The following is a 21,579-nucleotide window of genomic DNA, read 5'->3' as shown; positions in this document are numbered from 1 at the left end:
TGTCTCTGATGGTGGCACCATATGGTTTTTGTTCACAAGTATCTCCTCTCATTGACATGATTAAATAATTTATAATTGAGATAGGAGGTGCCACAGACTGACAAAACAAACATTTCTTCTGTGAATGTGAAAAAAAAATATGCTTAGGAAGAAAAATTATACTTTCATTCCAAAGGATGCATCATTTCTTAATATACTATACTTTCCTTGAACAATTATTAAATGCCTTTCGTAACTTTCATGAAAATTCATTATTTATATGGTCACCACAAATGTAAGGCAGGTATGGTTTAGTTTGACTAGTAAAATGGAGAAACAGAGGGCAGGTATCTTTTCAGAACCAATTATTATGTATCTGCAATCCTATGAGAACCTTAGCAAATTGAGGTTTGTAATGCTCAGTAACACTGATCGATCACCTAGTCACACTTAGGTGATTGCTAATTAGTTATAGCTGATAATCAGGCATAAGCACAAAGAGTAGACCCACTTGATTAGCTACAAAGGGGAAACAAAAACAAACCAAAAAAAAACAAAAAAAAAGGCTCCAAATCCACCATCCAGACTGATATTGATTAATCAGGCAGTAGGAAGAAAGGCTTTTAGCACATAATTATGAGTACAGGTATGTCTAAGTATATGCAATTGTGGATCCACTATTTAACTGGGATTACACCTCTCCTTTTCCTTTCTGCAAACACAGCTTCATTTAGATGCCAGGGGGGATCCCCACGGGAAAGAGGAGCATGATAATCTTTCTGACACTTGAAGGAGGAATGCTTTTTAAAATTATTCCAAATTAAGATAATTTTGGATTTTTTTTTTTAGTTTGTTCCCTTCCCCGTGGTTTCCACATTGAAGTAGGTTTAAGATAACATCTTGTCATCTTTTCACTTTACTAACATTATTCATGCAAATCAAACACTTATTCATAACTCGTCTCCTCTTGGGAAAGACTTGGGGCAAGAAGGTAGAGCAGGCAGGAAGTTACCAGTAGAGTTCCAAGAGATCTGAGGAAAATGTGGGTGTGGGTCCTTCATTGAGCAACAAAACCACAGGAGGAGGTGACTTTCTTTCAAGTGTCAACATTTACTCTCCAGAGAAAGTGACAAAAGTCCTTCAAGGAGCTACATTCTGAGATCTGGGGATACATCTTCCAAGTCTAATCCACCCTAACAGCTTAAGGAATAAGAAAAATGTTTTAAGAGACACTTCACAGAGTGCAATTCTTAGTGAGCCCTCTTGCTCAACTATAGACCCCAACAGTTACAACCAGAAATAGACAAGACCACTTAACTCAGGCTCGAACTAAAACCCATTGTGCTTATTTCTTATTGCACTTTCTTGAGACATTGACAATGACCGGAACATTCCAACCACCAGACCAGAAAAGCCCTGATGGCAATGGAATGTCTTGAAGACCACACCCAACTCGGCCCCTTCCCTGCCGACGATCAGGGGCTGAACACACACAGACCCCCTGCTCATAGTCACACGCTCCCTGCCTGCTCTCTTGCGCGTAACCCCACAAACCTCTCCTCTAAAACTCTAGGTGTCCATCCTGCTGGGGAGAGGTCAGTTGTTAAGCTTTGAGCCTGCCGCCTCCCCTCGCTGCCAGTACCCAAAATAAATCTCTCCCTTTCTCTTTTCCAAACCCTCCTCTCCTGAGTTATTGGCTTCCCTTGGGACAAGTTTATCTGAGTTTGTTCAACAACAGTGTTGGCCAACCCAGCCAGGAGCCATGCTTTTGATTTGTCCAGCCCCCTTGGGATTCCCCAGGCCAGAGAAGTTGGCCCAAGCAGTATGCCTGGGCTCACCCATTCATTTCATTAGCAGCTGTGATAGATCTATCCATAACAGGTTTCAACATCCAGGCTGTGCAAAAGTAATAATTGTTAGTTTTCAGAGAAGAGCGTGCATCATACTTAGACTGATTTGACTGTTTTGACCGACAGGGCATTCATTAATTTTGGTCTTTTTTACTAAATGACCAAGCCAGTGAAAATGAGAAGGCAAGTGATGTGGTACATGGTGGTACATACCTGGGTTTATTATTACTTCCACTGCTTACTCACCAAGTGATATTGCTATGTATAATTGACTTTCAACTCTGAGTCTCAGCTTCCCCTCCTTTAAGGTATTAATGACAGACTCTTTTAAGTGTGAGGACTAAATGAGATAACACACACAAAGATCCTAGTGGATCACCTGGCGCATGCAGATACTCAATAAAAATCAGGCTTCCCATTCTCCTTTCCTTAGCCCACTGGGTGTCTATGGACATAAGCTTAACTGGATTGAAAAGTTTTACATTCAATTTGGGCCACCATGCTGATGAGCTTTATACTCAGTTTATCATTTGGCTCTTAAAATAGTATTTACGTGACCAAATTCATCCAGAGAAACCTAGATTAATAGTTGATCTTGGTGACCTTACACTAACTGAGAGTGATTTAGTTGAAGCATTGTTAGTCTCTGTTTTTCTTGAATCGAGTGGATTATTGTTGTTCCAAATTCAACGGAGTATTTTCAAATAACACATTTGATACTGTGTGACCATAAGTGATATGATCTACTGTTCTCCCATACACAGATATGTCACAACAATGTACACATTGCCCTTCTCTGGTATTAAAATTTCTAGGAAAAATAACGTTAAGCTTGCATGTGGGGAGCAGGAAGGAAAGCCACGTAGGCTCCATGGGTGGGATCACAGCCAGCAGGATGAGTGAATGAGGAAGGGAAGCAAGAGGAAGCAATGGAGTGGAGGAACCAACAAATGCAGTAAAACCTAAATAAGTAAATAAATGATCATGTATCAGTGACTCTGGATCACGTTGCTTTTTTTATTTTTAAGATGTATTTATTTATTTCACAGAGAGCGCGAGCACAAGTATGGGGGCAAAAGGAGAAGGAGAATTTCAAGCGGACTCCGCCCTGAGCACGGAGCCCCACGGAGGGGGGAGGCTCCATCTCCCTACCCCTGAGATCACGACCTGAACCAAAACCGAGTCCGTCACTTAACCGACTGCGCCACCCTGGCACCCCTGGATCACATTTCTGAGTGAGTGTTATCTCTTTTAATTCTATTAAGATTGCTATGAGGTGGGTACTATTATTGGGTACTATTATTGTGTATATTCTACAGATGAAGAAACTGAGGCACAGGAGGGGATTAAATAAACGGCCAAAGATTGAGCAGCTAGCTGGTAATAGATTTAAGATTTAAATCTGTGACTATAAAAGGTCTATTTTCTTTACTCCATGCAATGCTGTCTCTTGTGCTCTAAGACAGGGATCAGAGAACTGTGACCACAGGTGAATATGGCCCTGCAGACATTTTTTGGTAAATAAAGTATTATTGGAACACAGCCATGCCCATTCATTTATGTATTGTCTATAGGCTGCTTTCTTGCTATCACAACAGGGTGGAGAAGTTGGGACAGAAAACATATGGCCTGCAAAGCTGAAAATATTTACTGTATGGTCCTACAGAAAAAAGTTGCCAACCCCTGTTCTAGGAGCAAATAGATGAATTTAGCTACCAAGGATGACAGTTTTCTTGGAAGAGAGCTAAAGTAATTATTAGTTACCAAAATGGGAAAAAATGGATTAGTAATTGAATTCAATTATTTTAGGGCACTGTAACTTATGTTATCTCATTTCAACCCTCACAATAACTGCATGTAATAGGTGTTATTAACGCTTTTATACAAAGTTGGAAACTAAAGCTCAAAGATCTTAGGGTATTCATCTGCCCAAAGTTGCACAGTTAGGCAGTGAATGGGGCTGATATTTGAACCCAGACCTGTCTTACCTGAAGTCCAGTGCTATTTCTGCCACATTTGAAAATCTAAGGAGGAATACAGGAGCTTAGCAGCCAAGGGCAATATTAGCCAAGTTTCCTGAGTTCTTTGGCTGGAAGGCTCTCCCATCTTCTCAGTACACAGCAAGAGAAAGTGGGTAAGAATGTGTCAACTCCCTGTCAGGAAGGGAACAAAGAGCAGAGCTATTCTTAAAGAAGAATCATGGTGAGTATCTGATCTATGGGTGAAATCTACAAATGTCACCATCGGAAAAACGGGGTAGGAGGTTTGAGCAGGAATTCATTAGGGAGCCTGTGAAGGGAGGGGTCCTGAACAGTCCTGATTCCAGGACTGATGTAGGAAAAAAAAGTTAGATCAAATTAAAGGATGTTTGGAAAGTCACCTTGGTGATAGTCTAGACCTCTCACACTCAAGACACTGGGGCAGGGCAGCTTCTTTGTCATGAAAGGCAAAGTCATGTGGCTTGTCATCACTCAGTCAAGTTCTACTAGGTTAGCTCTCCAAATTCTGATGCTTGTACCATGGTGCAGATTGAGATCCAGGCTCAAGCAGCGAGCACCCTCTTAAAGCCTACCTCATCCTAAAGCCTACCTCAGTGATTTTGCACAGGCTCTTGCCTCTCCTGGAATGCACTCTCCTCTTCCTCTGTCTGGCCAAACTCCTCATCCTTCACGACCCAGATCAAGTTGTCCCTGACCCCTCTGGTGACGTGGGTATGTTATGTATCAGAGTGTATATTGCCCTTTGTCTTATTTTATCCAATTGTTACTCACCCCAGACTGAACTCTTGGAGGGCAGGGCCTGATTCTTACTCATCTTGTTTGATGCCGGCTTCTAGTGCAATGCTGTGCACAGAGTAAATGTTCTATAAATATTTTCAATAAATTAACACCTTTTTAGAGGGGGTTGGGGAGGAGAGTGGCAGAGGGAGAGGGAGAGAGAGAATCTTAAACAGGCTCCATGCCTGGCATGGAGCCCAACGTGGCGCTTGATCTCATGACTCTGAGATCATGACCTGAGCTGAAATCAAGAGTCGGACACTTAACCAACTGAGCCACCCAGGCACCCCAATAAATTAACACTTTTGAAATGAATTAAATGTTTATGCAGGTTAAGTCTAGACTCCTTTATTAGACTAGAACCAATACTTTTCCCGTTCAAATCATGTGAATTCCAAGTCTCCCCTCTTCTCATGCCTACACCCCGCCACCCCCATACGTGTACAGTACACAAAACTTCCTGAGGGCCAGATCTCTTTGGTTGACTGCTGTAGCCTCAGATTTTAATACTGTGTCTCACAATACTACAGGCTGAATAAATATTTGATAAGATATGCACTGAATAAATGAATCAACAGAAGTGTTTTAAGGATGAGAGGCAATACTATTGTCTGAGGCAATATGTAAAAGCAGGATTAGGAATCCAAAGAGTGATTCTCTTCTAATTCCCTTATGTTCCCTAACAGACTGCTCTATGAAAAAGAGATAGAGCTTTGTGGATACAAAGCAGGTTGCTAATAGGGAATCAGAAATCTGGCAGAAACCAAAATGAAGATAGGTTGCAAAGGTAAATGTTTCTGTCTAGCATTGACTCTGGTAATGCAGCAGGCAGGGACTCTATTTGGAGAGTTACTTGACACATTAAGCTTGCATCTCTGGAAAGCGTTTGAGAAGTATTTGATTAAAGTTCTAGGCCTTATTTTCAATTCAATAAAATGTAACTTGAATTTCCACACTCCTGCTGCAATGCGATACTATAATGACAGTTACTGCTCAGACGATTTCGGTGCTTCCTGGGAAGGAGACAAAGGCATATCTTCTCAGACACTTCTCCAAGAGTAAATAAGATGTCAACAAGATTTATTGAAAAACGTCTGGGCGAGAATCCTTCACCATTAGCCTCGTTCAGACCAGGTCACTGATTTTCTCAACCTGAAACCTTAACCTTACCCGGCATCTGAACCAGACTTGAGCAGAGTTTATTGAATTGTCACCATACCCGAGGCGGGACTGGTGGAGAATCACTGGGTCTAGTATAAACCCACTACTTGGGAGATCTATGGCCCTGGTTTTCAACCAGACTTTTGTATCAGAACTTTCTAGAGAACATTTAAATCGAAGCTCACTCCACAATCTTTCATCTTCAACCACTCCCTGCCATCCCCTCCCAGGGGGAGACTCTGATATGCTCTTGTTGAAGAGGGAAATGAAGTTTTAAAAAGTCAATTTTGAAATGCTCCTCGGGTGATTAAGACCCCCTCTGCCCCTCTACGGCTAGAGAACAATCCGTGTCCTGTGAGGTTTCCTACAGAGCTCTCATAATCTCTCCTGTGCCGCTCACACCCACGCCATTAGTCACGTGGGCAGTTTTTTATAGTAGTAAAGAGTATAATCTGCAGATTTGAATCCAGGCTCAGAAATCTATCTGTTGAGTGACCTGGGGCAAATCAATTAAGCTTTCCGAGCTTCAATTTCTTCATCTCTCAGATGGAAATAATAGCACCAATGTCATAGGCTTTAAATGGGATGACTGAAAGAGAAAACGTGTACAAAACTCTAAGGAGATGCCCACAGAGTCTTTGTATCAGCAAGAATTTAGTCAGGAAAACCAAAAACACTCTAGGCATTTTATCAGGAAAAGGATTTGTCGCTGTTTTTTTCTTTCTTTCTTTTTACCTTTTGACCCTCTTCACCCATTTCTCCCGGTCCCCACCCTAGGGATTTAACACTAGGAATTAGATGCTTACAGAATGTTTGGAGGTGGTTTTGAGGGTGAAGGTCAGGGAGGACCACTGCTGGCTTTCAAGATATCAGTGACCTGCAACACCAACATGGGTGATCTACAGGAGCTGTTGCTGCGGCCACCAAGATCTTCTCATCTTCCATATCCCCGTGGTTCTCTACCTCTTTTGGAAAAGAGTACTTAATGGCTTTTCTTTCTCTTCAGCCTTCTAAATCTTTCACAAAGTCCTCCCGTTGGTAGATTCTAAATTAGAATCCTCTGGCAAGAGAATCTAGGAACAGTGACTTCCAGGCTTCCAGCCCCAAAGGTACAGGAAAGAGTCTGAAAAGGAGTGAAAATAGTTTTGAGACACCCAACAACAATCCAGTATGGCCCTCCACAGATGGTCAGTAGAAAGTATCATTTATGGTACTGTATCAGTCTGCCTGTGAACTAGAGCTACATTTTTCCACTGGGACTTGGTGCTCTATCGTAGATGCAGTCCTACTGGACTGAGTCACTCTGGTCACGTTTCACCAGCCTGATGTAGCAGAAAGAGCACCGACTTTGGAGGCAGGCATAATGGCATTGGGACCCTGATGCCAGCACATGTCAGGTGGGTGTCCCCATTCAAGACTGAATTTCTGGCCATCTCTCTAGGGCCCGGGTTTCTCACTGAGCCTCTTTGGCTGAGCCCTTGGTTCCAGCCCTAGACCGCTTCTGACTTCCTTCTACTGTTATCTCTGTTACCTCTGCCGGTATGGATTTCTCAAGGCTAGGGATATTGGTGGGAGAATTTTTCACTCAGAGCTGTCCATGAGTCCAAGCAGAGTGACCCAGCAGATTCAGAGGTTGAGAGAGAGAGTGCATAAGAACAAAGAGGTCGGAGAGCTGCAGAGATAAGAGCAAAAGCCAAGAGATAATCTGAACGAATACTGGAGTCAGACGCTGCTACTCGTGCCTGAGCATTTTAGACATCTCTTACGCCTAAATTCCTAGGACTCTCATCTTCATTTAATGGGCTGGAGCAGAACAGATTCTATTTCCCACAACTGTTCTGAGAATCAAATACATTTAAGAAGGGCTTTGAAAATTATGAATAACTCCTAAATAGGGATTACCAGTAGTCACGGTAGTAATAAGATGTGTTTATGTCTTTATTTGTTCGTTTATATTCATCAGGAACAAGCAATCTTGGAGTTGTTGTGCCACTGCATTGGGTGAATTTATTGTGGTTTTAATGCATGTTTGACTTTTTAAAAAATCAGCATATACATGTTCTACAAAATACCTAGGGCACTCTTAGAATTAAACAATTATGATAAATGTAATCTCAACATCTATAAGTCTTCTTTTATACAAGTCAGTTTTCCCATGACAGTAGTTACAAAGAAGACAAAGCACAAGATACGGTATATAATATCACTTACATAAACGAGTTTCTATGTGGGAAACCCAGGAATAATAAACTTAGCATACTGGAAATAATTATCAGCAGAGACATAGAGCTTGAAAAAAATATATGAAACAAACTAGAGGAAAATAATTAATAATGCCAAGCTTCTACGAGTGCCTTATGGCTTCCTTTTCTGTTGCTTAAGCATACCAACATCTCAGTGCAACAAAGAGAGTTACCTAGTTCAAAGAGCACTAGGCTGGAAAAAAAAATAGAGGGGGTCCAAGATCGAGTTCATCTCTCTATCACCCACTGCAAACGTGGACAATCCATTTTACCTCAGTGCCTGGTCTTTTAATCAGTAAAGGATAACCTCTGTCATGGATCCTATTTCAGCTCCTTCATTATGATGATGCTGGACATGCTCGTGACCTCTGATGTTCCTAGAGCTTCATCCCTGTCTATGAACTATCTTACATGTTCACTTCTTTCTGGCCATTAGAGAAATGCATTTCCTTTCTCACGTCCCATTCCTTTGCTAAGCCTTCTAGTAATTCTTTCCTCACCCCCAAGCTTAAATATGTTGTAAAGGGGCCCCTAGAGAAGTTTATTAGAACAGTAATGACATACTTCATTCACTTTTGCCATATTGCTCTCGTGACAATTTACCTCAAAGATGAGTGCTATCAGTTCCTTCTGAGTGTAAATCTATAAATGCCTTTCCTCCATTAATAAATGGAGTTTATCCCTCCACCTTCTTGAATTTGGGTTAGCCTGTGACTGCTTTGACTAATAGAATATGGCAGAAGCGATGCTACGTAACTTCTGAGGCTAAACCATAAGTAAACATTCCACTTCTGCCTGGTTTTTTGGAACTCTGTCTGAGGGAAGCCGATAGCCATGTAAGAAGCCCGATTTCCCTGAGACAACCATGCTCTGAGGAAGCCCATAGAGGCCATGTGGATTGGCACCATGCAGAAAGATTTCCAACTAGCCTCCAGCTCTCCCAGCTCAGGCACCAAATGCGGGACTGAGGAAGCAACCTTCTAAGACACCCCAGTGAGAATCACTCAGCTGAGCCCATTAAACCGTAGAACTACTGGAGATAAGGATTAATTTTGTTTTATGCCACTGATTTATAAGCTAGTTTGTATGCCGCGATAGACAAATGGAAGCAATCTCTTCTTTCCAGGACACATAATTACCCCTAAGGTACTGCTTTAAGAATGATTCAAGTATATCTTATACTCTTCCAGGGATTATTTTCCCCTTCTTATGAAAGCAAAAGATATTATATTGGAAGAGTAAACTGTATTAGTTTACATAATAAGTACATGGAATGTATTCAGTTAAAGGTGATGGCAAGATATAATTATGTAATTATACATGCTCAGAAACATTTTGTGTGTTCCATTAGCTCAAATAGAATGTATTACATTGATGGATTTAGGAGAATTTGCCTTGATCAGTTAGACAAATGTAAACACAGGTAAAATGAAGAATTGAGGAGGATAAAGAATTGTGATTTTTGTTTGTTTGTTTGTTTGTTTGTGATCCAAAGACTGAGGCAAGCCAAGAACTAGAATTTTACTGAATGGAGCTGAAGACCCAAATAAATCATAACCTTTCTCCCATATTCCCCTATTTTGAGAACCTGTCCTTGTGATAACCACATTGTTATTAGAAAGTGAGAAACATGTAAATGAGTCATTCGTAATCCTGTGCAGAGACATACATATGCTTTTGTAAGCGCTAGCCTTCAGAGAAAATTAAGATGGCTTGGGAGAGTATCAAAAGAGAACGTGGAACTTGAAAATATACATGGAAAGTCTTGGGGATAAATAAAAGTGACACGGGAGCCAGGGTGCCCTAGATCCTCGTCACTCAAAGTGTGATCCCTGGACCAGCATCATCTGGGAGTTCGTTAGAAATACAGTTTTGGGCCCCACTCCAGATATACTGACTCCGGGCACTTACCTAGAGCCCTGGGGGCATCTGCTTGGTTTTTTCCTACTGCCACAGTCACAGCAAAAGTGTACGTAAACCGAGTATAGGTGAATTCAAGTTGCCCTACCTGTCCTGCTTGTTGTCACCGCTGAATGGGAGGAATTTTGGACCGGGGAGCTCACAGAACTTACATCGGTTGCCTTTGGGAGTTGGCTTAGTTTGCAAGCAACTGTAGCAGACTGCTACTCGAACTGTTTTCCCTGTCTCTCCCTGCTGCCCCAAAGTATACTTTCCACAGAGGGAGAAGGTAGAGGAGTCAACATCTCACGTCCATGTCTTTCTGCTGAGTACAGACCCCTTTTCAGGCTCCTTCCCGAGTGTGTTGAAATATGTTTAATCTCAGGGCTTTTGTTGCCCTATGTTGCAATCTTGTCTTCTTCAGGTATGTCCCCTAGTCCATGACCCCTGTATGTGTATGGCCACATCCCAATTGTACACAGGGTTCTGGTCCTTTCACATGGGTCACAAGAGGGGTTTGAATCTATTGGTTTGTGATGAGATGAACCAGGAAGCAAGAGGAGGAAAAAAAGGGGGGGGGATTGAAAACTCTACTTCTAATATCATTACCCAAGAGACATATTTCCACATGTAACAGCTAATCTCATTTAAAGCAAAAGAGCAAATGATGATGGCTACTCATAGTAAAAGAGGGTTTAGCTGTCTCCACGGGGCAGTGTGTCTGCACCCTCAGGTCTGATGCATCCAAGACCTGTGTGTGTGTCTTCTACCCATTATTCCTCTAGGCCTATAGTTCAGGGCTACTCTGTTCCTGATGGTCCCCGAGTACTTGAAAAAAAGAAAAGGCAATTAATTACCCTGAGTCCCATACATGCTCTTCTTGGTCTGTTGGCACTAAAAATACATTTATAAAGTTATTCAAATTACATCGAACAGCTTTTTGGCACCCACAGCTGTATTTTGATGAGTGAAAGAAAGGCAGTTTGCTATGGTGTTTTGGAGCAAAGAAGATTTTGTCTGAATCCTGCCTTCATCCCTTACCAGTTTTCTGAGTTTGGAGAATTTATCTAACATATTCACATGTCTAATTCCTTATGAGGAAAATAAGGATAGTATGGTGTAAAAACTATAATGGGAAAGGTAAGGGCGTTATGGGAGCCTGGAGGTAGGTTATCTACCCTAGGCTTAGGGGGGCAAAGGAAGGCCTCCTGAAGGAAATGAAACCGAAGTTAAGACCCAAATGCTATATGAGTTGAATGGATGGGGGATGGCAGTCAGAAAGTGTGTGCCAGGCAGAGGAACATGTGTGAAGGCACAATAGCAGGAGAAGTACGGTGCCAAGAGGGACCTGCAAGGAGTCTGGTGTGGCTGAAGGATGGAATACACAACTGAGAGGAGAGTGGAGAGGATGTAGGCCAATGAATGTGGGAAATGAAGAGACTTGAAGAGACTGAGCCAAGTGGAAATGGGAAAACAAGGGCCCTGTATACCACGCTCTGGCGTATACCTTATATTACGAAAGCAATGGGGAATCATTGAAAGCTTCGAAGTACGGAGGTGATGTCAGATTCTTTTTAAATCAAAGTGTAGAGTGCTGTGAGGTGAATGGATTGAAGTGGGGGAAGGATATGGAAATTGGAGGCAGGGAACCAGTTAGGAGGCTAGTACAGTAAATCTAGTAATACAAGAACAAGGATGGTGCTTGATTTAGGGCCATGGTGGACAGGAGGTTGAGGAGACAGACACGAGAGGGATTGATAAGGCAGAATCTACAGGACCATGATGGAATGGATGTTGGGGGTGATAAGGCAAAAAAAAATATTGTCCTAGATCAGTATGATGCTCAGGTTTCTGTGCAACTAAGAGGTGGTAGTACAATTAAACATAGGGTGATCATATAATTCATCACCCAAAGCTGGACACTTTTGGGAGAGTGAATGGAGGAACCATTAATAATTGCACTTGACAACAACAGGTACAACCCAGGAATCCAGGTCAATATGGGACATGGGGACAGTCAAAACTGAAGCAAAATAGAAAACACCAGAAGGGGGATCAGGTTTGGGAGAAAGACGGCGAGCTTGTTTGGTCTCCTAACCACTGCCTAGGCTTCTATGCCCAGATTCCCCCGATCAGTAGTCCCTCAACTGGTCAAGAGTTTTTCCTTCCATGCTCCTTCTTCCGACAGAAGGTATGCATCCCCCTTTCTAAACAGCCTCTTCTCAGCAAAGGAAAAAAAAAAAGTTTACACGGACTTGTTTTAAACAGCAAGAAAAACCTCTATTTATAGCACTTGTTAGAGGAAGGAAGATCCACGAAGAGGCTATGCAATCAAAATGTTGAGAAACAGCACAGTATTTCCTGTCGCAGCGTGGTCTTCAAGACGCTCTACATTCTTTTTTTCAAGATCACTAATCTCAATGTAGCCTGAATTCTCTCTAATGGCAGATTTGTTTCTCAAACAAACCAGTTGTTTGTCCCATAGGAAAAAATAACTGATCTTATTTCTGGTTTTTGTTGGATGGTATTGTCTTGATTTGTATAAATAATATTGATACTATCCTTTGGGGAAATAGACTGCATGGATCATAGTGATTTCAATCACATTTTGTGAGATTGTTGGTATTTTTTTATTTTTAAATGTATATGTTTTGTTAATAGGTAAACTATGCAATTATGTTATTTTAAAGACTTTGTTAAATTTTGGAATAGTTCTAGATTTACAGAATTATTGCAAAAGTAGTGCACTTAAAAGAGTTCACTTATACCCCATACCCAGATTCCTCTATTACTAACATCTTACATTAGTATGGTTCATTTGTCATAGTTATGGAGCCAGTATTGATACATTATTATTAAATTCCATACTCTGCTCAGATTTCTTCAGTTTTTTCCTAATATCTTTTTTTTTTTTTTTATCTTCCTGTTCCAGGACCCCATATTACATTCAAAGTGGTATCTCCTTAGGCTTGGGTGTGACATTTCCTCAGACTTTCCATTTTCTTGATGACCTTGACAGTCATCAGATAGTTGTGAGGAGCACCAGGCAGGTATTCTGCTGTATGCTCCTTAATCCAGATGTGTCTGATGTTTTCCTCATGATTAGACTTGGAGTAATATGTTTTGGGGAGGAAGACAACAGGGGCCAAGTGCCATTCAAGGGCACATCATATCAAGGGCACATACTGTCAATCTGACTTATCACTGTTGCTGTCGACTTTGATCACGTGCTGAAATTGTACTTATTTTTGATTAGGTAATATATGGCCCTGATACAAAATTTGAAACATTCAAATTTAAAAGTCTCCTTCTCACCCTGCCCCCTGCTCCCAAAACGCACACGGTTGCCTTACTGAAATAACCACTTCTAGCCCCTGAAACTGGTGAATGTGTTACTTTACATGGCTAAAAGGAATTTTGCAGACATTGTTAAATGAAGGATTTTGAGATGGGGAAATAATCCTAGATTATCTGGATGCTTCTTATACAGTTATTCCCAGGCATTTTGTTCTACTCAGCTGCTGCAATTTCTTAAGTGCATCCAGAGCGCTCTTCCAGAGCTGTTTCTGTTCACGGATAGCTGTCTCATTCTTGATCTTTATGAGGGGATGGAGGCTGATATCTTCTATGTCACCATTTTTGTGACATCACTCCATAAAATATGAAGTTTTTAGTATAACACACTGATTCAGTTGCATTTCTCATTAATTAAATGAATATTTTCTATTCAATGTCCTCATCCACTTTGTATTTTCATCTTCCTACATGTGTTGATGTTAGTAAATGTCAAGGGACTCTAAATCTTGAAGAATTACATTGCAGAAAGAATATTAGGAACCCTCTGAATTACTTCCAGCCCTGCTTATTTCCTACAATTTTGGTTATTATGACTTAATGAGATGCAGTGGCAGGTTTATTTACCATTTGGGTTTATTCACTTATGCAAGTGCATTAAAATTTTACAAAGGGTTTTTTTTTTTCCTTACAAGATGATTAGGCCTTATAATTTTAAAGAAAAAATATCAGGGAGTCAGTTCCTCTTGCATTTGGTCCTTTAACTTTCAACTTTCCTAAACGGTACATGTATCTAAACCCAGAGCATGCACCTTGAAATATTTCCACTCTGGAGAAACCCATCGGCAGATCATAAATACCTTCAAAACTTGGAATAAAGCAACTTTTAGTCTTCCTCTTTCCATAAAAACGTAAATGGAAGTACAAATCAAATGATGAACTATTGATCCCATATAATGTCAAATGGAGGAAAGGTCGTTGGGGACCGTATAACATTACCTGCCTATATTTACAAAGATATTTTCACAGGCCAATTCCAGGTACATTATAAAAGCACCTAATTTAAGCCTGGGATAATCCTGGGGTATAGATATTAGCTTAATTTCACACACACACAAATTTCACAAATGATAAATCAGAGTCTTAGAAAGGTTAGTAAGGGTCATGCAACTATTAAGTGACAAAACCAGATCTATGAACTCATTTCTTCTAGACTTAGTCCAAAGCACAAGCTTCAACCAGCATGCCATGCTACTTTGGTAAAAACTTCTGGTTCACTGGATATGTGGCCTTGAAGCAAAAAAAAAAAAAAAAAAAAAAAGTGAGGCATTTCTTTAGAAACGCAGTAAGGTAAGTAAGGTAATCCTTACTGTTACTATATTTACCTTTGACCTCATCACCATTGTCATCATCAAATATAATTGAAGGCTGCAGCTCTCTGTGTTCTTCTATCTCTTTCAGAATGTACAGTTCTAATGAGCTCACACTAACCATATGTTTCAATACCAGCTTATTGGTTTTCAGTGTGATATAACTTAGTCATTAACTGCTATGAAAATATTACTTAATAATAAATTCAGTTGTTATTCTCGTAATGAATAAGCACTTTTGGAGGCCATGGTAGTTTTAGGGAGACTTTGATCTACTTAGAGACGGTACTTTAATTTTTCTTAAATAATAGAATAAAATGTATTTTCATGGGCTCACCTCTGAGTTCCTAGGTTCCCTCAGCATTTCTGGTATTTATTCCATAACTAGAAACTTCATCTAGGCTTGAAGACTGCAATATGAATTCATATTCATGACCTTCTCTTCCACTTAGCTCTTTACTCGATGTCCGAAGTAAACAGAAAAGCCCAGCCTGTTGTAAGAAATTTAAGAGGATGTCAAATATTTCCAGGTTCTGTGGTATTCAGGGAGAAGGTATCCAGGTAGGGAGGAAGTGTTAACTATACCGAGAGAGGAGCTGGGGCCCGGTAGCTTTCTGGCTGAACGTGGGATGAAGACCTCGAATCCCATGGTGTCAGATGATTCGAATCCCATGGTGTCAGATGATCCCAGTCAGCTGATCATGGGGGATCCCGTGATCGCCTCCTCAGAACCCCTCCCTCAGGTTTGATGATTGGCTGGAACACCTCATAGAACTCAGGATAGCACTGTACTTACTATTAGTGGTTTATCATAAAAGATACAACTCAGGAACAGCCATGTGGAAGAGATACATAAGGCAAAATATGGGAGAAAGTGCATGGAGCTTCCATGCCCTCTCCAGGCACACTACCCTCCCAGCACTTCATTGTTCACTAACTTGGAAGCTCTCCAAACCCTATCTATTAGTGATATTTATGAAAGTCTTATTATATAGGCATGATTGATTAAATCAATGGCCATTGATAATTAACTCAATCTCTAGCTCCTCTCCCCTCCTGTGAGGCTGGGGATGGGGCTGAAAGTTCTAACCCTCTAATCATGCCTTGGTCTTTCTGGTGACCAGCCCCAATCCTGAAGCTCTCTAGGGGACCCCAGTCACCAATTATTTTATTAGCTTACCAAAAACACTCTCATCGCCCTGGAGATTCTAACAGTGTGCCAGGAACTGGAGACAAAGACCAAATTCTTACTTTTTATTAGATCACAATTGCCATACATACCTACAGAAAAGCCTGAGAACCAAGAACTCTCTCTTTGAGGTTCCTTAGGGAGTGCCAAATTTATTAAACTTTCTCTTCTGAGAAGAAACTCTTCTGATGTCTTTCATCACCACCAGAGATTTCTGTATGTATGTGCTAGCTTGAGCAGCCCGCTGTGGTTCTAAAAGGTTACTGGATTCACAGATTAGGTTCTCTGGAAGCAGATGCTGAGACAGAGTTTGGGGTGCAAGACGTTTAATTGGGGATCAACACCTATGTAATGAAGGAGGGGGGTAGCAGGTTAGAAGTTAAACTGTGATCTGGAATTGATAAAGCCTTGACCAGCCCTTCTGGAAGGTCTGGATTAAATATTGGCCACTAGGGGTACATTCCATTGGGTCAGAATGACTGGGACTTTATTGCTTCATCTTAATTAGTCACCACATACAGTCTTCCCTGGCAAATGTGTGACTTTGAGGGAGTCAGGTTTCTCTACTTGAGGCAAACCCTAAAGGCATAGTTCAAAGGCCTGAGAGTCCAGGCATGAAGACTTGGGAGCAGGGAGTGCTGAGGGCAGAAGACTGATGTCACAACTCAGTCAGGCAGAGAGCAAATTCAACCTTCCTTTGTCTTTTTGTTGTATTTAAGGGACTGTATCTGGGGGATGGATTTGTTATACTCAAGGGATTGGATGATGTCCATCCACACTGGGGACGTCCCTCTGCTTTACTCAGTGTACAAATTCAAATGCTAATCTCTTCCAGAAACACCCTTCCAGACACGTGCAGAAATAATGTTTAACCCTTGGCCCATTGAAGCTGACACACAAAATTAACCATCACAGTACCTCTCCCATGGTTCATGCTCTCTGATGGGCATTAACTTGTAAAACAAAAATCTTTATACTTCTTTCTCATTCCTGTTTGTCCATCTACCCCAGATCTCCTTGCCCTCAAACTTTCAACTGTTTTCTTCTACCTGGCCAGCTCTAAAGCGAATTGCATCTATCGGAGTGTCCTGTGAAGGGCTCAGATGACGTAGCTCTTATAGTTTTGTCTCAGTTGACAGAAGCAGGCTGACGCAGTAAGTGTGTTACCATGGTCTAGGTAGCTCTCCACAGCTGAGGTTCACTGAAAGTACTGACAGAGGCCATCCACTGATTGCATCCCCCCTCCCCCAGTTGGACAGCAAGTCCTTCCTTGAAGGGGGACTTGGATGATACATCTCCTAAGTCATCTAATACATAACCAGACCAAATGGTGACTCACACTAAATGGCATGGAAAGGCCTAGAGTCTTTTGGTATTTTGTAAAGAAAAGAAATCAGTCACCTTTGAGATGTGAATGCTGCCATATACCTCTTGCCTAACTTATGTCATGATCTTCATGAGGAGAGCCCAGAAGAATTTCCCTTTACCCTTCTCATGAGAAATAAATTGGTGAGAGAGGCACCAAAATCTTTTATAAAGCTTCATACTGGTAGAAGAGAAACAGGCAGCCCCAAGTGGAGTCATTTGCCTCCATGACAGCAAACCAAGACTTAAATGCAGTTTCAATCCCTCCCAGAAATGTGACCTTTAAACAGTCAATCTGAATTATCCTGATCGGGTTGGGAGGGAAGATGGCGGAAGAGTAGGGGACCCTCGTTTCAGCTGGTTCCTTGAATTCAGCTAGATATCTATCAAATCATTCTGAACACCTGTGAATTCGACCTGAGATCTAAGAAAAGAATGGCTGCAATTAAACAAACAGAAAATCGACAACTTTTTGCAAGCAGCGCGAAAAGCCTTTAGGGAACAAAAGCCACCTAGAGCAACCCGAAGTAGCCTACCCTGAGCCCACCCCCCTAGCAAGGTGTGGTGCAACTGCGCCCAGGCAAAGACACCTGAGAATCAATGCAGCAGGCCCCTCCCCTGGAAGACCAGCAGGAATATCAGTCTAATACCAGGTTTATAGATCACTCAGAACTGAAAAAGTCCTGAGCTAGGGGAAAATAATATATAGAATTCAAGGTTTTTTTTCTAATGAGTCTTTAGCCTTTCAGCTTAAAATTTTCTTTTTCTTTTTCCTTTTTTTTTCCTTTTCAACTAGTTTCTCATTTTATCAACTCTTTGTTTTTAAGTCTTCTAATTTTCATTTTTACATTTACATTTTATAGATAATATATTCATTTTTTGCTTCCTTTCACCATATTCAATTATATATATATTCAATTATATATATATAATATATATATATGTTATATATATATTATATATATATATTTGGGATTTAGTGTCTTCTAACAAACAGACCAAAATACACCCAGGACCAAGTGGATCACCCTGTTTTGTCCACCTGGGAGATTATATTCTCTCTTTTTTTCCTTTTTTTTTTTCTTTTCTTTTTTGGTTTCTGACCCCTTCAGATGTGTCTAGTGTGTATTTCGCTGGGGTCATGGTTGATATTTTTCATTTTGTTCTCTCGTTCATCTATTCTTCTCTGGACAAAATGCCTAGAAGGAGGAATTCACTGCAAAAGAAAGAACCAGAGGTAATACTCTCTGCCATAGAGCTAATCGATATAGATATAAGTAAAATGTCAGAAATTAAATTCAGAATAACAACTATTAAGTTACTAGCTGGACTTGAAAAAAAGCATAAAAGGCCCTAGAGAATCTCTTAGTGCAGGAATAAAATCTGATTAGGCCGAAATTAAAAATGCTTTAACTGAGATGCAGTCTAAAATGGATGCTCTCATAGCTAGGGTAAATGAGGCAGAAGAGAGAGTCAGTGACATAGAAGACAAGACGATGGAAAGGAAGGAAGCTGAGGAAAAGAGAAAAATAACTAATGGACTATGAGGGGAGGCTTCAAGAAATCAGCAATACCATAAAGCAAAATAATATTAGAATTATTGGGGTCCCAGAGGAAGAAGAAAGAGAGAGACCAGGGCAGAAGTTATATTTGAACAAATCATAGCTGAGAACTTCCCTAATCTGAGGAAGGAAACAGGCATTCAAGTCCAAGAGGTAGAGAACACCCCCCTCAAAATCCATTAATTTTCCTGATCAGCACTAGTGAGGTCAGCTGCATAACAAGACCCCTGCCCTGCCCTTCCCCCTAAAAGAAGATGTTCTGATTTAAAACAATCTTTTCTTTTGTCAATAACTTTTTTGTTCCGTCCTCCGTCTGCCTATAAAAACCTTCCATTTTGTACAACTCCTCAGAGCACCTGTGTATTTACTAGAAGGGATGCTGCCCAATTCATGAAGTGTTGAATAAAGCCAATTAGATTTTCAAATTTTACTCAATTGAGATTTTGTTGTTAGCACTAGGCAATCTCCCTAGCACTGCTAGCAAGAGGGACTGCCTGTGAAAGGAGTTGCATGATTGCAATGTGGATGGAAGGAGCCAAGGTGCTTGGTCCGGATGACATGAGTAAACTATCAGAAACAGAGCAGGATGAATATGATAATAAGCAGCAGGACCCCTGTGGGAATCATGACCAGATGTGGCCTGACATACAGAGGTTTCTGGCTGTGGTTCATTAGTCATGGAGTTCCAGAGAACAAAATCAACACATGCCTTACTTAGAAGCTAACTGATTTATATAACTGGATCTTGTCAACAGAGGCCAAACTTGAGCAGACACAAGAGGGGTGGGAACTTTGTCCCCAAATCTGAGTTTTTTTGTAGATCCAGAGTCCCATGAATGAAGGAATAACCTGGCATTGCTAAGGAAACACACAAATATATTGTGAGCTTTCTCCTGAGAGCCTTCCCCAAAGAATGCTTAGAGCTATTTATTGGGGTAACAGTGCACTGGGAAAAGGTGACAATCAGAAATTTCAAGCACGAATGGACATGCTTTGAGTATTTTATAATGTTGCAGCTGGTATGCAACTAATTCTGGTTTCTGGGGACCTAGAACACAATTATACTTTACTAGTTATTGGAGCTTATAAGGGTCAGGTGATAAACATAGCTCTGACCAACATCTATATCCTGATAAGTCCAACTGGACTCTGAATGCATGGTGTGTGTGTGTGCAGTGCACACTCCACTTTTATTATAAATTCGTACACATTTGGGGTTCTATTTTTGGCTCTCTATTATCCTAAATTTGATCTATTTTGACATGATTATTATACTGCTCCATCCACTCTAACTTATCAAATTTAATATCTACTATGACTAGCTCTTCTGTTTCCATATTCATTTCAGTTTTGTCCCCCATCCCCACCCAGCTATATGCTCACATCTTAAAATCAGTTTGCAAAATTTAAAAAAAAGTCACATTGTCATTTTGATTAGGATGAAATTGTATTTATAGACTAATTTAAGAACATTGACAGTGTTACAATATGGAGTCTTCCTAACTAAGGACAAGATTTGTCTTTCCATTTATTTAAGTATGGTTTATGTCTCTCATTAGAGTTTTAAAGTTTTCTCTGAAATAATCCTGCACGTTTCTTGTAAAGTTAATTTCTGGTTGTTTTGTCCTCTTACTGACTGCTGTTATAAATGGTATATTATGTCATTATATTTTCTGATTATTGTTTGTAGGTAAGCCATCTATTTATGTATATGAACTTTATAATTAGACACATACCGAAATGATTTCTAATGACTTTTCTGTTGATTATTTTGAGTTTTTTCAGCTGCAACATTATACAATATTCAAATAATGCTAATGCTGATACTGTCTCATCCTTTCTAATATTTATTCTTTTTATTTCATTGACTTATATAATTACATTGTCCGGTTCTTTTGGGGCAATGTTAAATGACAGTGGTGCTAGAGACCTCACTAATAACAACACCATTTTTTTCAGGAGTATGTCTTTTGCAAGGCAATATTCTTTTTTAAAAAGATTTTATTTATTTATTTGAGAGAGAAAGCACACACTCGCATGCACATGAGCGGGGTTGGGGTGCAGAGGGAAAGGGAGAAGCAGACTCCCTGCTGAGCAGGGAGCTCAACTTGGGGCTCCATCCCAGGACCTGAGATCATGACCTGAACTGAAGGCAGAGGCTTAACCAAATGAGCCATCCAGGTGCCCCTCTTTTTTTTTTTTTTTAAGATTTATTTATTTATTTATTTGAGAGAAAGAGGTGGGTGGGGAGGGGCAGAAGGAGATGGAGAGAGAAACTTAAGCATACTCCATGCTTGAGCGTGGACCCCCATGTGGGGCTTGATCTCACCACCCTAAGATCACGACCCTGAGACCACAACCTGAGCCGAAACCAAGAGTCAGATGCTTAACCAACTACACCACACAGGCACCCCTGCAAGAAACCATTCTAAGTGATTTACTGGATTAGTTTAGTCAATCCTCAGAACAATCTTCTAAGAATTCTAACGAGACAATCTGATTTCAGAGATCCTCCTTTTTGGCGCAAACAATATTCCTTCTCTTAATAATTACTTAAATCAGTGCACCTAATGTAGAGCCTCAAAGTGCAATCCATAGACTATCTATATCAGTATCACCTGGAGTTGTAAAAAATGCAGATTCCTGGGTGCCTCCTCCATACATACCCTCAACTACTGGGACTGTGGCCTAAAATCCTTCTTTCATTAAGTGTTTCATCTGATTCTTATAAATATTAAGTTTTGAGAGCCATTATTCTAGTATTTCTCTTCCACCACAAATGGGGGTGGTGTTCTGATTTGCATTAGTTTTTTTTTAATTATCATTCCTCTAGCAAAGTATCCATTGATTCCAATTTTATTAAGAGCTTATATAAAAATGTTTTCTAAAT

Source organism: Zalophus californianus, chromosome X (assembly GCF_009762305.2).
Source record: "Zalophus californianus isolate mZalCal1 chromosome X, mZalCal1.pri.v2, whole genome shotgun sequence".
Classification (NCBI taxonomy): Eukaryota; Metazoa; Chordata; class Mammalia; order Carnivora; family Otariidae; genus Zalophus; species Zalophus californianus.
Note: the sequence above shows the minus strand (reverse complement) of the source record.